Source organism: Spermophilus citellus (genome assembly GCF_964194105.1).
Source record: "Spermophilus citellus genome assembly, chromosome: 18".
NCBI lineage: Eukaryota > Metazoa > Chordata > Mammalia > Rodentia > Sciuridae > Spermophilus > Spermophilus citellus.
Window position 1 is genome coordinate 3,415,588 of NC_138200.1, and position 13,483 is coordinate 3,429,070.

Sequence of the window (13,483 nt, forward strand, 5' to 3'; positions counted from 1 at the left end):
CACCACCACCACCACCGTCATCATGGTTAAAGCCAGCTCCTTTGCCAGGCAAGAGCAAGTGGTGCATGCGAAGTAGAGCTTGGACCTGGTCGCTGATCTTTACTCCCTCAGTTTCCCACTGTACTCTTGGCTGCAGTAGTGGTTAAAACACACGCACACACACACACCCTTCCTCTTGCAGCCTGTTCCCTTTCCTTGTTTTCTCTCTCTCCCTCCCCAAGGCCTGGCTGACCTGCGCAATTTCTCCTGGATTTATTCATTTAACTTCTATCTTTCTCTGGCCAACCTTGACTCTGTTCTCATCTCCAGGAACCCAGATTCTGTCTCCAAGCCGTTCTCACCACTCAATGTTCATGCATCCCCATCTTGACTTCTGCGGTGGAGCACAGACTCTATTTTTTATTATGCTTTCCAACTTCCTCCTCTTTTTCCCAGTTAATGGAGAAGACTGTAACTTTCAGCTCTTGGACAGCCCCAGCTCTGCCGGCTGTCACCTTGTGCAGTTTATCAAGCCTTCTGAATTTTCCTCTGTGAAAGGGGGGACTGAACATATCTACCATGTCAGCTCTAGAGAGAGTTCAACAGATGACATGTGTTTCCAACCTTAGGCCAGCAGCTTTCACTTCTCTGCTCCTTTTTCTACACACGATAAGTAAAATTTACATGTAACTGTGTACACACCCACACACGTACTAACATTCATAAAGCAACGCTTGCTTCTGTGCAGATGCACACTGACTTACTCTTTCTTATTAAAAATGCCTTTAGGACCACACCAAACATGCTCATGGTCTCAAGAAGCATGAGCCACATTTGTTGCTGTGTTCTTTTCTTTTAGAAACTAACCTATACCACATTGTGCAGAAAGATTGAGAAGTTTAAAATGTGCACAGACCATATAAAATAGTGTTATTTTTACAACTGAGTTGACTTAGTGGGCAAGATTAGGGTGTTCAAATGTGAGATCAGGCAGAACTGAGCTTTGAAGTCAGACTGGCTGCCTGGGTGCACTGACATGCTACAAAGGTGTCCGCTGGACCTTCTGGGTTTGTCCTTGGTACCCATGTGGGACCCTGGCAAGGTTCATCCAGGGCAAAGCTCGCTGACACAGGTGGATGTGGGACATCAAGAGAGATGAAGGGGCTGGGGTTATGGCTCAGCGGTAGAGCACTTGCCTAGCACGTGCAGGATCCTAGGTTCGATCCTCAGCACCGTATATAAAATAAAGGTATCATGTCCAACTAAAACTAAAAAATAAATATAAAAAAAAGAGAGATTGAAGGGAGCAGCCTTGGATGGGGCTTCAGGGTCATCAAACCCAGTCTTCCCTCTTTGTAGATGAAAAATTGTGGAAAAGAGCAGTGTGGTGAAGTCCCCTGACACTGTAGGAAGTCGGAGGCACATCAGGGAGGCGATCCTGGTGCGACTTCACCTGGTGCGACTTCACCTGGTGCGACTTCACCTGGTGTCCTCTGCTCGCTCACTCCACCATGCATCTGCTGTCCACTCACACCTATCGTGGACACTCATTTGTAGCCACCACCCACCTCTTCTTGCTTCCTGTCATTTCTACACCTCTTTATTCTCCCATTTCCCTCATTCATTCTTCCATCCCTCCATCCCTGCATTAATCAATCTATTGACCCACTGAACTGTTGACTAATTAGTCAATGCACTATGCATTCATCTGCCTGTGCACTGAATCCACATCTTTTATTCCTGACGTCACCAACAGCCCTCTAATCCGGGAAGTCAGCCCAGGATTCAAGTCTGTGTGGTCAGAGTTGTTTTCTCCATGGCTACTTCTCAACACAAGAATGTATTGAGTGGAGATTTCTGAGTTTTGTTGGTTTTCACCTCCTTTATCACTTTTACTTTTAAATAAGGAAGAGAGAGGGGAACAATTCACAATTCACATCTGCAAAGCAACCTGTGGCTCTCGGGGCAGGTATTTCTTTCCTTGTCACCTGCACGTGCTCAGAATGTGTCAGGTACTGGTGATGAGCCCGAGGTCTCTGGTACAGTATCTTCCTTCCATCCTCCTTGCTGGGTTGATGCTAGTCATGCTGTTTCCATTGGCTCAAACTCTCACGGGGCCAAGCTCAAATTTCTGTACATCCAGTTGTTTTATGATTTTACAAATATTATTATTGTTATCATCTTGTTACTGGGGATTGAACTCTGGGGCACTTTACCACTGAACCCTTTTTATTTTTTGAGACAGGGTTTCACTAAGCTGCTGAGGCTGGCCTCCAACTTCTGATCCTCTTGAATCCGCCTTCTCAAGTCTCCAGGATTACAGGAGAGCACCAGTTCCCCTTGGCTCCAGTTGTTTCAAATGCAGCCCAAGGAAGCAGATTTTTAGACAGTCGGGGCTTACCTGCTTTGCACCGCCCACAAAAGCACATTCAACACCTGCAAGCCAAACCCTGAGGCTGGGAAAGACCCCAGGTCTTTGCCACCCTTTGGAGTTCTGGTCCCCCCTTGCTGTCCCCTAGGCATCCGGAGGGACTTCCCTTCTGCAAACCCATCGAGGCTCATCCAAATAAACTCGTAGTTCATTACCGCCACCTTGTGGCACATCCTTGTCCTTGACCAGAGCCGAAGTCCAGAGCAGGCTTGCCACAGTCACTGTGCCTATTCTGGATCATGAGTCATGAATGTCATTCCCAGATCTCTCAGAGTGGCACGCTGACTGGCCATTGCTGGAAACAGTGGCTGCTCTGTGGTCAGGGTGCCCAGAGGAGGGGGAGGAGCACAGAGGTTCCTGTTGGCTGGGTCTACTACAGTCTCCCTACCTGCTTGGCTCCACTCCCAGCTCCCCGCTCAGGAGTCCATCTGGCCTTTGTGCATCTGTCTCCATCAGCTCAGGCTGCAGTGACATGTCATAGACTGGGTGACCTGAAGAGCAGTTGTGGGGTGTGGGGAGGTACATAATGAAGTGTGGCTGGGCTTTGGTGAGGGGGGAGAGAGAGAGAGGGTGAGGGAGAGAGAGAGCCCCCAACCCTCTGGTGTGTCTTCCCCTTCTTCTAAGGACCCCAATCCCATCCTGGGGATCCACCCTCATGGCCTCATCCAAGCCAAATGGCCACCAAGGGCCCACCTCCTAATACCGTCACCTGGGGTCAGGGCTTTACCCTGCACTCAGCCCATGACAGATCCTCTAGGCGATTGAGTGCCCTTATTTATTTTTACAGATTTGTAGAAGGTTCCTGTCTCTGTCAGGGCTGGCTGCGTGATGGAATTCTGGAAACCGTATGCTCATCCAGATGCTCACAGGCTCCAACTGACTGGGTACAGTGGCACATTCCCGTAATCCCAGAAATTCAGGAGCGTGAGGCTGGAGGATTACAAGCTCAAGACCAGCCTCAGCAACTTAGCAAGGCCCTAAGCAACTTAGTGAGACCCTGGTTGAAAATAAAACAATAGAAGGGCTGAGGATGTGGCTCAGAGGTAAACCATCCCTGGGTTCAATCTCTGGTGCCAAAAAATAAAAATCAGGCTTAAACTGCCACGAATCCAGGAGGATCCTAACTAGCCTCTGTGATGCTCCCGGAACGTGAGCGGAGCCCGGCTTGCGAGCATTGGCTGCGAGACCATCTCCCGCTCACCTCCAGGGATCCTGTGTACAATAAGGCATGCACACTCTGTCTTCAACCTGGTTCCTGTCCCCTGGCATTGCCTGGGTGGTACTGGGGGCAGGAGCATCTTTTGTGACTCACAAGGAGCCCCTTCAACTTTGCCTGAGTTTATGCTGATGAGGTGACTTGGGGATGTGTAGATGTTGCCAAAGGAAGCAACGGGGTGATTGGAAGGCTGAGACTTTCCACCTCATCCTCTGACCGGCAGGGAGGAGAGAGGGGCTGGGGGTGATCAGCCAATCAACCATGCCCATGCAATGCAGCCTCCATAAAGGCTCAATGATGGGTGCAGACGCCCCCCCCCCCCCCCCCGCTGGTGAACACGTCCACATGGGGCAACCCTGTGGCTGGGGACCTGTGCTGGGGAGCCTTCTGGACCGTGTCTGCTGTCTCTCAGCTGGGTTTCCTTTGTATCCTTCATAGCATCCTTTATAATAACTGGCCATAGTAAGTGGAGAATGTCCCTGCATCCCCCCAGCTGTTGTAGCAAATTCTCAATATGAAGGGAGGTTGTGGCACCTCTCGCCAGGTCAGACAGCAGCATGGTAACTTAGGGACCCACTGTTGCAGCTGGCACCTGAGATGGGAGCAGCCTGCTGGGGGGTGTTGATCTGGGGGGTCTGGGCTAACTCCAGGTGTTAGTGTCAGATTGGAATGGAACCTCTGGACACCCAGTGGTCTGCAGACTGTAGCTCACACATTTGGTATCAAGGTTCACAGGGAGCCGGCTCCTTGGACTGGTTGTTCTTTTTGCTCTTTAGGTAAATAATGCCTTGTCTAAATCTAAAAGTGGCTTGTCTTATCCTCCCTGGTTGGATCAGTCGCCCTGTCCTGGCCTCATCTGCCATGTGTGAGCTTGACAGCTGCCTGTCCTCCTGGTCACACTGTTACCAGTGAACATCCTAGTAACCCACAGCTTGCTTTCTTCTAACAAACTGAACTTTAAGCGCCTGCTTTGGGCTTTTAAGCTACCTAATAAAATCTCCAAGTTTAGCTTTAAAAATTCAAGCCTCTGTAACCAAAAGGGAGTCTAAGGATGAGAATTAGAATAGGATGTTCCTCTTTCGCAGGTTTGGGAGAGGGGAGAGACAGAGAGAAGGGTGGGGGACAGAGAAAGGCCCAGAAGTGAGAGCAAGAAGAAAGCTTTTATTCTGTGCCATAAAACCAGTTCAAGAGTCTCATTGGATAAGCCGATAACTGAGGATATTCAGAAGACTGTAAATGTGTATTGTGCAGTCTGGAGATGTATGGCTATTTCTTACGGTCACTCATGTGTTCTATCCTCTGGTCCTATAAACCTGTCCTTTGAAGCTTTACTTGCACAGAATAACCTTGTAGGACTCCGACGGCATCGGGACCCATACAGCATGGTGGCAGTAGCTTTCAAGGAGCAACCTGGTGCTGAGTGGGGGTCTTGGCCATGCCTTGTTGCCCTGGCAACATGTTCTAATTGACACCTCTGCCTTCCCAGGCGGCAGGAGCTGTGGAATCAATCAGTTCTGCGGCATCAGACGGCGCTCATTAGCACCGTGTGCTGTTTTCCTCCCACACTTATGATGGAAAAATTAAAAGCCAAGGAGACTAGATTTTGTACTTCGGCAAGAGTTTGAGAATCTGATTTAATTTCAGTTGCAGAATCTAACACCAGATCTGACAGAGACAAGGGTTGCCCCTGATTTGGGCCATGGTGAAGAACGGGGGAAATGTTAGAGACAAGGACACCAAGGATGAGCCTCGGGAGGCTGTGGGAGAGCTGGTGAAGTGGTGTGGTGGTGGAGAAGGCCCGGCTGAAGAGAGGGTTCCTACAATGGCCTCTGAGGGAAGTTGGTCCAAGCAGAAAATGGGTGGGAGGGGGTCACCAGGTAGAGGAAAGTGGACTGAGAGGGCCTGAGATGTGAAGGATGTGTGCACGCGCACACACACAACACACACACTTCCATTGAGCATCTTGACCATTTTTTAAGGGTGCTGCTCCCTGACCTGGATCACCGTGTTGTACAACCATCGCGACCAGCTTCTCGGGAACCCTAGGTCACCCGAAGCTCACGCAGCGCACAGCTGCTCCTTGGTGTGCCCTCTGCCCAGCCCCTGGGATGCGCCCTTCTATCTCTGTCTCTGGATCTGACTCCACAGGGCCTCCTGCCCTGGAGCTGACCTCCAGGCTCACCCCTGTTGTGGCTGGCCTTGGAAGGCCCTGCCTTTTCCAGGTGGACTGGTATTCCCAGGGTTGGACGGGCCACGTGCTGTAGGTCATTGGTCGGGCTGCCTGTGGTGCACAGCGTTGGCTCCTGGGGAGAAGGCTGCGTGCATGTGGCCTGGCAGGGAGTCCCCCTTCTCCCGAGGAAGTCTGCGCGGCTCCGCAGGCTTTGTGTTCATGCTTGTTAAGGCTCTGAGTGCGAGTGCCATGCCAGCACCCTGCACACGCTCCTCTTCCCTCTGCCTGGGGTTTTGAGAGCAGAGATTCCGGAGGGTTTCCTGGAGACCCCAGCATGGCTTTTCATTCCTGCTATTAACTCTGCCTTCCAGAGGGTCCTTCTGCTAGGCTCTGGGCCTTAGTCCGTTTTGTGTTTCTATGGCACAAGGCGACAGATTGGGTCGTTTCTAAAGAAAAGAAATTTATTTCTAGCAGCTTTGGTGGCTGGAAATTCAAGAGAAGGAAGCAAAGTCTGGCCAGGGCCTTCTTGCTGCAGCGCCCACGGTGGAAGGCAGAGGGTGGGAGAGGGCAGGAGAGGTGGGATGGAGTCTGGACACGCAGACCCCTGCCCTCAGGCCCCCCTGCCCAGCTGTGGTGCAGGTAAGCCTCCTGCAGCTGATCCTGGGGGACATGTGCAGACCCCACTGCAGGGACAGTTGTCCTTCTTGGCCACGTGGAGATACACGTCTTTGCTCAAGTTCAGACCTTTGATTGCACAGCCACAGTTCCCTTTATGGAGCACCTATGGTATACTGGGCAGGTTGAGTTCTGAGGAAGTTGATCAAAATGAACTTCATATTCTGGCTCCAGATTCTTAAGGTGTAGGTGGGCCATCTTGGCCACGACCGGATCCTCCCCCTGCCATGGTCCTTCTCCCTTCTTCCCACACCCTGCTCCTCACATGCCTCCTTCGCCTCTGGTTTCCCTGTTCTCCACCTCCTTCTTCCTCCTCCCCTCCTGGCCTTGCGTGTTCAACCCCCTTTTTACCTACCCTCCTCTTCTTTCTTTTATCTGCTTACCTTTCTTCAAGCCCAACCCCCTCTCTCTCTTCAAGCTTCTGGCCCATTCCCCTTCTCACCCTCTGTCTCCTATGATTTTATTTTATTTTAGGTACCAGCTTCATCACTGAGCCACATCCTCCGCCCTTTTCTATATCTCATTTAGAGACAGGGTCTCACGAGCTGCTTAGGGACTCGCTGAGTCACGGAGGCTGCCTTTGAACTTGCAATCCCCCTGCCTGCCTCCCAAGCTGCTGCTGGGATCCACAGGTGTGGGCCACCCCTTCCACTTTATACTGTTTTAAAGTAGATCTCAGTTATAATATTTTTTATATTATTTCATCTATAAAGACTTCTAATTTTATTAAGATATCTCTAGTGTTTATGTGTGATAAACACCTAATAAAATGAACAGCAACTTATCAAAATCATCTAACCTACTCCCCAGTTGTCAAAAACATGCTACAAAGTTATTCTTAAACAAAATCTATTCAAACACAGCTACCCTACATTTTGATGTTAAGGTGAAGGATTTGAGATACATCTTTTTATTTTTATTTTTTTAGAGTCATAGCAATATAGGTGATTTTTTTAAAAAAAATTAAGTTGTAGGTGGACAAATACCTTTATTTTTTATTTTTTTTAAGAGAGAGAGAATTTTTTTTAATATTTATTTTTTAGTTTTTGGTGGACACAACATCTTTATTTTATTTTATGTGGTGCTGAGGATCGAACCCAGTGACCGGCATATGCCAGGCAAGCGTGCTACCGCTTGAGCCACATCCCCAGCCCCAAGGGCTACATCCTTTTTATTTTTACAGGGTCTTGCTAAGTTGCTGAGGCTGGCTTTGAACCTGCAACCCTCCTGCCTCAGCCTCCTGAGTAGCTGGGGTCACAGGCGTGGACTACCACACCCAGCTCTGTTGGTATCTTGTGTGGCACCTGCACAGGACCAGCTTAGCACCTGTGGCAGAAGCCAGCAGCAGGCCTAAGGGAGAGGCTCATGCCCCTCATGGCACCCTGGCGGGGCACCCTGTTCGGGAAGTGGGTGTGGTGTCAGATATCTGGGAGGCATCCGCTCTCACACACTAAGTTTGGCGCCTTCTTTCACATAGGCTGGCCCAGAAGCCAGGGCCTCCTCCTCAGTTAGGGATGTCCTCGGGCCTCTGTCTCCACGAGTCCCACTTCTGCAGGTTCAACCAACCACGGGTGGAAAACAAAACAAAAGTGCGTGTGTGTGACAGGCCCAGACTCTGTCTCTGCGGTCACCCCCTAGATAGTGAGCGTGTCAACCATTGATCAGCCCCTACGTGGTATCAGGTACTCAACGTAATTAAGATGTGTCAGGCACACAGTAGGGCCGTGTGGGCTCCAGGAAAATGCCACATCCACTTCCAGAAGGGACTTGAGCATGTGTGTGGGGTGGGGTGTCCTGGGTCCAGTGTCTAAGGAACAGACGCGCAGCACGCAATCGCAGCACGAAGTGAGTCACACAGTAGGTCTCAGTCTCCTGAGCACCTCGGGAGAGTCTAACTGCACCCACCTGTGCTTCCCCACCACAGAGCTGAGGCCTGCCAGCCGGGGCCGGGCTCGTGGCAGGAAGACCGCTGCTGTCGGTTCCTTGTGACTCTCTCACGAAAGCAAACCTTACACAGTCCTTCCTCATGGCCACCAGAGGAATGGAGCTTCGGCAGGCCTTTGCTGTGGACTGATAAATTCCAGAGCCTACGTTTAAAACGCACGTCTTCAAAGTTAGCCAAAGAGACGTTGAGAAGAGGGAGAACATGTCCCCGTTTTCCTGATACTACAGAAGGAGAAAGATTCTTCTGAGTCATAAGACTAATTTAAGGAATCGATTTGATAAGGTGTTGAGTTGAGAACGTTCCGGAGAATATCAATCTTGTTTTCTGGTGCAATATGGAGAACCACATGAATATTCATGACTGCCTCTGAAGCATTCCCTTCTCTGTTCAAATGAATCTATACACAGAAGCGTTGCTTGGATAAAAGGGTCTTGTTGGACTCTCAAGCCTTTAAAAATCGTTTGTACATCTTTTGAAAATAACTTTTCAAGAAACACCTGTCGTTGTAATTGGTTTTACTCCTTGATAATTTGTTGTTTTATTGTTTTTCTGAATCTTCATATTGTTTTTCTGAATCTTCAAACAGTGAGATAAGTGAGCTTTATCAGGACCGAACAGCCTTGGGGGCCTTTGCTCTTCTTCCAAATGCATGGTGGAAAAAAAGAATTAAGACTGGTGACTTATTTGATTTCTTATTTTAACATAGAAATCGAGAATTCTCTTCCTTAAATCAATATGCCTACCCAATGCAATGTTTAAACTGTATTTGAATCCCAATTTAAAAAAAAACTGATAAAAAGAACATTTTTAAAGCCATCCGGCAAATCTGAATTCTGACGGGCTATCAGCTGCTATCAAGGAAGCTCTGTGAACTTTCCTGGTGTGATGTTGCTTGTGGTGCTGAGATTATTTTTTAAAAATGGTTCTTATCTGATAAAGATAGCCATGCACCAGACTATTCTGAGGTGAAGAAGATGATTTCACAGAGGGATCACTAAACTTGAAGGGTGGCTTTTGTGATGTCCATAACAGTACAGCACCTCGTCACAAGCTGGTCCCAGTCCATGTCACTCACCCGAGGGCTGCTCAGCCTGCTCCATGTCCCCTCAGGAAATGATGTTGCAGCACCCGGCAGCAGCCCCAGGACAAGGATGCGAGATCGAGCTGCATTCTTGGGAAGGAAGGACACTGGAGAGGATGGTGGGGCTCCGGAGGCCCCACGGTGGGCAGCTGGAGCTCGCCCTGCTAGCAGGGACTGCTACTTCTGTTCTGGAGGCCAGCGCTGACTGTGGCGCCCACCTGCCCCAGGTGCTGCCTCCTGGCCCCTGATTGATGGGCAGGGCACTTCCACAGATGCTCGATCGCTGTCTTCCCCAGGTGCTGGGAATGTGGTCTCGAGTGTGCCCAGGAGGAGGGCAGAAGTGACCTCGGGGGTCAGGGAACAGGCAGCACAGGCTGGCAGCACAGGGGAGGGGAGGCCCCAGGCTGACTTCTTACACAGACCCTCCCGACTTCCACCCCCCTTGACTCCCCATATAATTGTGGTAAAATGCACGACACATAAAACTTATCATCTGCATGATTGTTCGACCCCGCCATCCCCGGTTGGAAACTCTGCACCCATCGGTCAAGTCCACCCTGTCCACTACCGTTCCACCTTTGTCCCCGTGACCCTGGAGGACTAGGAGCTCCAGGGGCGTGGGGTCACGCAGTCTGGGTGGGGTGGCAGGCCTCAGGTTCCTTCCTTTTCGATGCTGGATGATGTTCTGCCATGTGGAGGGGCCGCGAGCTGCCCGTCCTCGCCAACTATGGACAGCTGGGCAGGCCCACCTTTTGGCTCTGGTGAACAGCGCTGCTATGAGCAACAGAGTTTTCAAGACCCTGCCTTCTATTAGTTTGGGTTGACACCAGAAGCGGAGTTGCTGGGCCGCAGGTGGGCAGGGGTGTGAATGCGTGCTTCAGGGAGCAGCCCGAGCATCTGGCTGCGTGTTTATGTGAAAGTCCTTACGGTTCCTTTTCAGTTGGCTTTCTCCTCGTCCCACACCACTCCATGTGAAATTTCTAAAAGCTAAAATTTTTTAAACATGTGAAATGGTGAAAGTAGCATATTGATTCCAGCCCGTTTAGAAAGCACAAAGAAGCAAATGGGAAAACATCTCTCATCACTCAGAGAACAGTGTTCCAAGAGTATGTGATTCTAGCCTTCCGGCCTTTTCCAGGGCAGGTCTGCCCCCGCCTGTTGGGATCCAGTATCCGTGTTCTCCGTGATCTGTCTGCACCACCCAGACGTGGGGCCCGGCCTGCCTCCTCCCCTGGCTCTCTGCCGACAGCGTGATGCTCTGACCTTTCCTGTTGGAACTTCCATCCCCTCCTCCACCCGTGCTTCCTTGGTGGTATTCCTGAAAGTTCTCTCTCAGTCATCGGCTCTGCCCAGGGTGGCCAGAGTTGACATATCACTTCCACTTGTGTCTTCTTGACCAGAAAAGCTGGCTGCGAGAAGGGTTTCTGAGCTGTCATCCTGGATTGTGTGTGTCCAGCTCTGTTCCGCCCTGCAGAGGAGGGGACAGTGGGTCTTGGTGTTCAACCAGCAGTTTTTCTCCTGTCCTCTGTGTGGATTCACGCCTGTGCCTCAGAGAGAGGGCCGTCTGAATTCCCTGTGGGTCTGGAGGGCTCTGTGGGTCCAGCCCCTGGGACAGGGTTGGGTGAGCAGGTATTTCCTGACTTTTGACTAGGAATCAGGCTTTGTGGGTTAGGGGATTAAAACCCTAAAGGGGTTGCTGCCAATCCCAGAGGCAAAACGATATCGACTTCAACAGCAAATCTGAAGGAACATTCTTTTTTAAAAAAATATTTATTTATTAGATTTAGGTGGACACAATATCTTTATTTTACATTTATGTGGTACTGAGGATCGAACCCAGTGTCTCCTGCATGTTACGCAAGTGCTCTACCATTGAGCCACTACCCCAGCCCTGAAGGAACCTTCTTGATCAAGGCATAAGGTCCTGGGGTAAGTCTTGGGGGAGAGCAGGGCCATTTGGGGAGGGGGCCAGGCTGGGGAGGCAGTTGGAGCTGGCGAGGCCTGTGGGGTGGGTAATGGGGCCAGTGGGTGAGCGAACCGCAAGCCCCAGGTCCCTATGTGCACACTTCGTGGGTCCTGTGCTGCGTGCTGGGCACACCTTCCCCGTCTTCCAAAATCCAGTTGTTGCTGAATTTTCCAGTGACCCCTGCCTTCTCTCCTATGTGATATTTTTCTTGGAATTGACCCACATTTTCACTGTTATTTTAAAGACAACTCGACTTCTAAAACACATCTGTATGTGCATTCGTGGGCACTGCATGTGTGGAAAGCAGGTGCCCTTCAGCAGGAACAGAAGGTGGCCCTCAGGCTGGCAGAGAGGCCACACTGCTCGCTCCTATTCCCCACTAATGCCACCCCCAGCACTGAGCTGCTCTTTCCCCTGTTCCGTTTCTAAGGGACAGGAGTGAGCAAGAAATGGGATAGAAGGCAGGTTCCTGCACGTTCCCCCGAGTGGCTGCAGCCAGGAGAGCTGGAGAATGACTCCCGCAGGCTCAGTCTGGGGTCATCATCCGACCTGCAGCTGTTTTATTCCTGGGGGTCTTGTGGCTGCCGTAAGGAAGGACCACAGCCTGGGTGGCTGGAACAGCATGATGGTGTTTTCTCTCAGTCCTGCTGACCAGAGGTCCAGGACCCAGGAGAGGACAGGGCTGGAGCTCCGAAGCTTCTCTCCTCCGCCTGCAGGTGGCGCTGTCCCCCCGAATCCCTCTATGCCTGTCTGTCCCTTTGGAAGGACACCAGTGGGACTGGATTAGAGCCCACTCTAATGACCTCCTTTTACCTGTTACCTCTTTTTAACATTTCTGCATTTTAAAGATCGTAGGCCAACAAAGTACCATATATATTTATGGTGTGAAAGGGGATATTATGATTCGTGAAGGTGACATGGAGTGACTGAATCAAGCTAATGACTACGTCTGTCAGCTTTTGTGGTGAGATCATTTGAAACTGACTCTCTTAGTGAATTTGAAATGTATGGCATCTTGTCATTTCTTGCTACACAGCAGATATCGAGGAAAAGCCTCCCACCCGCCTAACCAAGGCTTTGGCCTCTGGCCATCATCTCCTAGCCCCCCCTCCCTGGCCCACACCTATGCCCCTGGGGAATCCCTGCTGGATTCTGGATTCTGTGAACGTGGCCAGGGAGGTGGCGTGTCCTCGGCAGCCGCGTTTCTCATGGCCCTAACGCCCTTCCTGCCCGCGGACTCCTGACTGGCCGGGCTGAGGTGGGCTGTGCTGAGAAGCCCCCCATACTGGGAAGCAGGGCCGACTCAGCCGCCAGGGGCTCAGGCCTTCCGTCCATGGGGCCTCGGGAACCGAGTCCTGCTGACCACGCAGGAGCTTGCTACAGAAAGCAGATGGAAAGGAAAGTCAAATGGTATCCCGGTGAATTGCCAGGCGCATCTCTATTCTGACATCAGAAATGATCCTCTTAAAAATTAGAGCATTATGGATATTCATAGGAGTTGGGTTCATTTTGACAAAATCATACACGTATGGAATTTGATTTCAGTCCCTCCTCCCTCCCCTCCTCCCTCCCCCACCCTCCTTCCTCTATTGATCTTCCTTTCACTTGTTCATTTATTTATTTTTAATTGGGCTTTCTACATCCCCTGTAGTATATTTACATATGCACATAGCATGGATTGTTGGATCCATCCCACTCTCCCTCCCCTTTCCCGTCCCTCCTCCCTCCCTCTCGATGTCCACACCAGTGTTTAGAGCAGCATAACTCACAGTGGACAGACTGTGGACTCATCCCAGGTGCCCACCAACAGGTGAGTGGGTAAAGAAAACGTGGCTTAGATACACAATGGAGCTCCACCCAGCCAGCAAGAAGAGTGAAATCACGTCCTTTGCTGGTAAATGGAAGGAGCTGGAGGACGTCATAAGCCAGACTCAGGAAGTCAAGGTCGAACGTCTGCTCTCATGTGTGGAAGCTGGAGAGGAATCAGATGGGGGCAGAAGGGGGCATCACAAAGGCACAG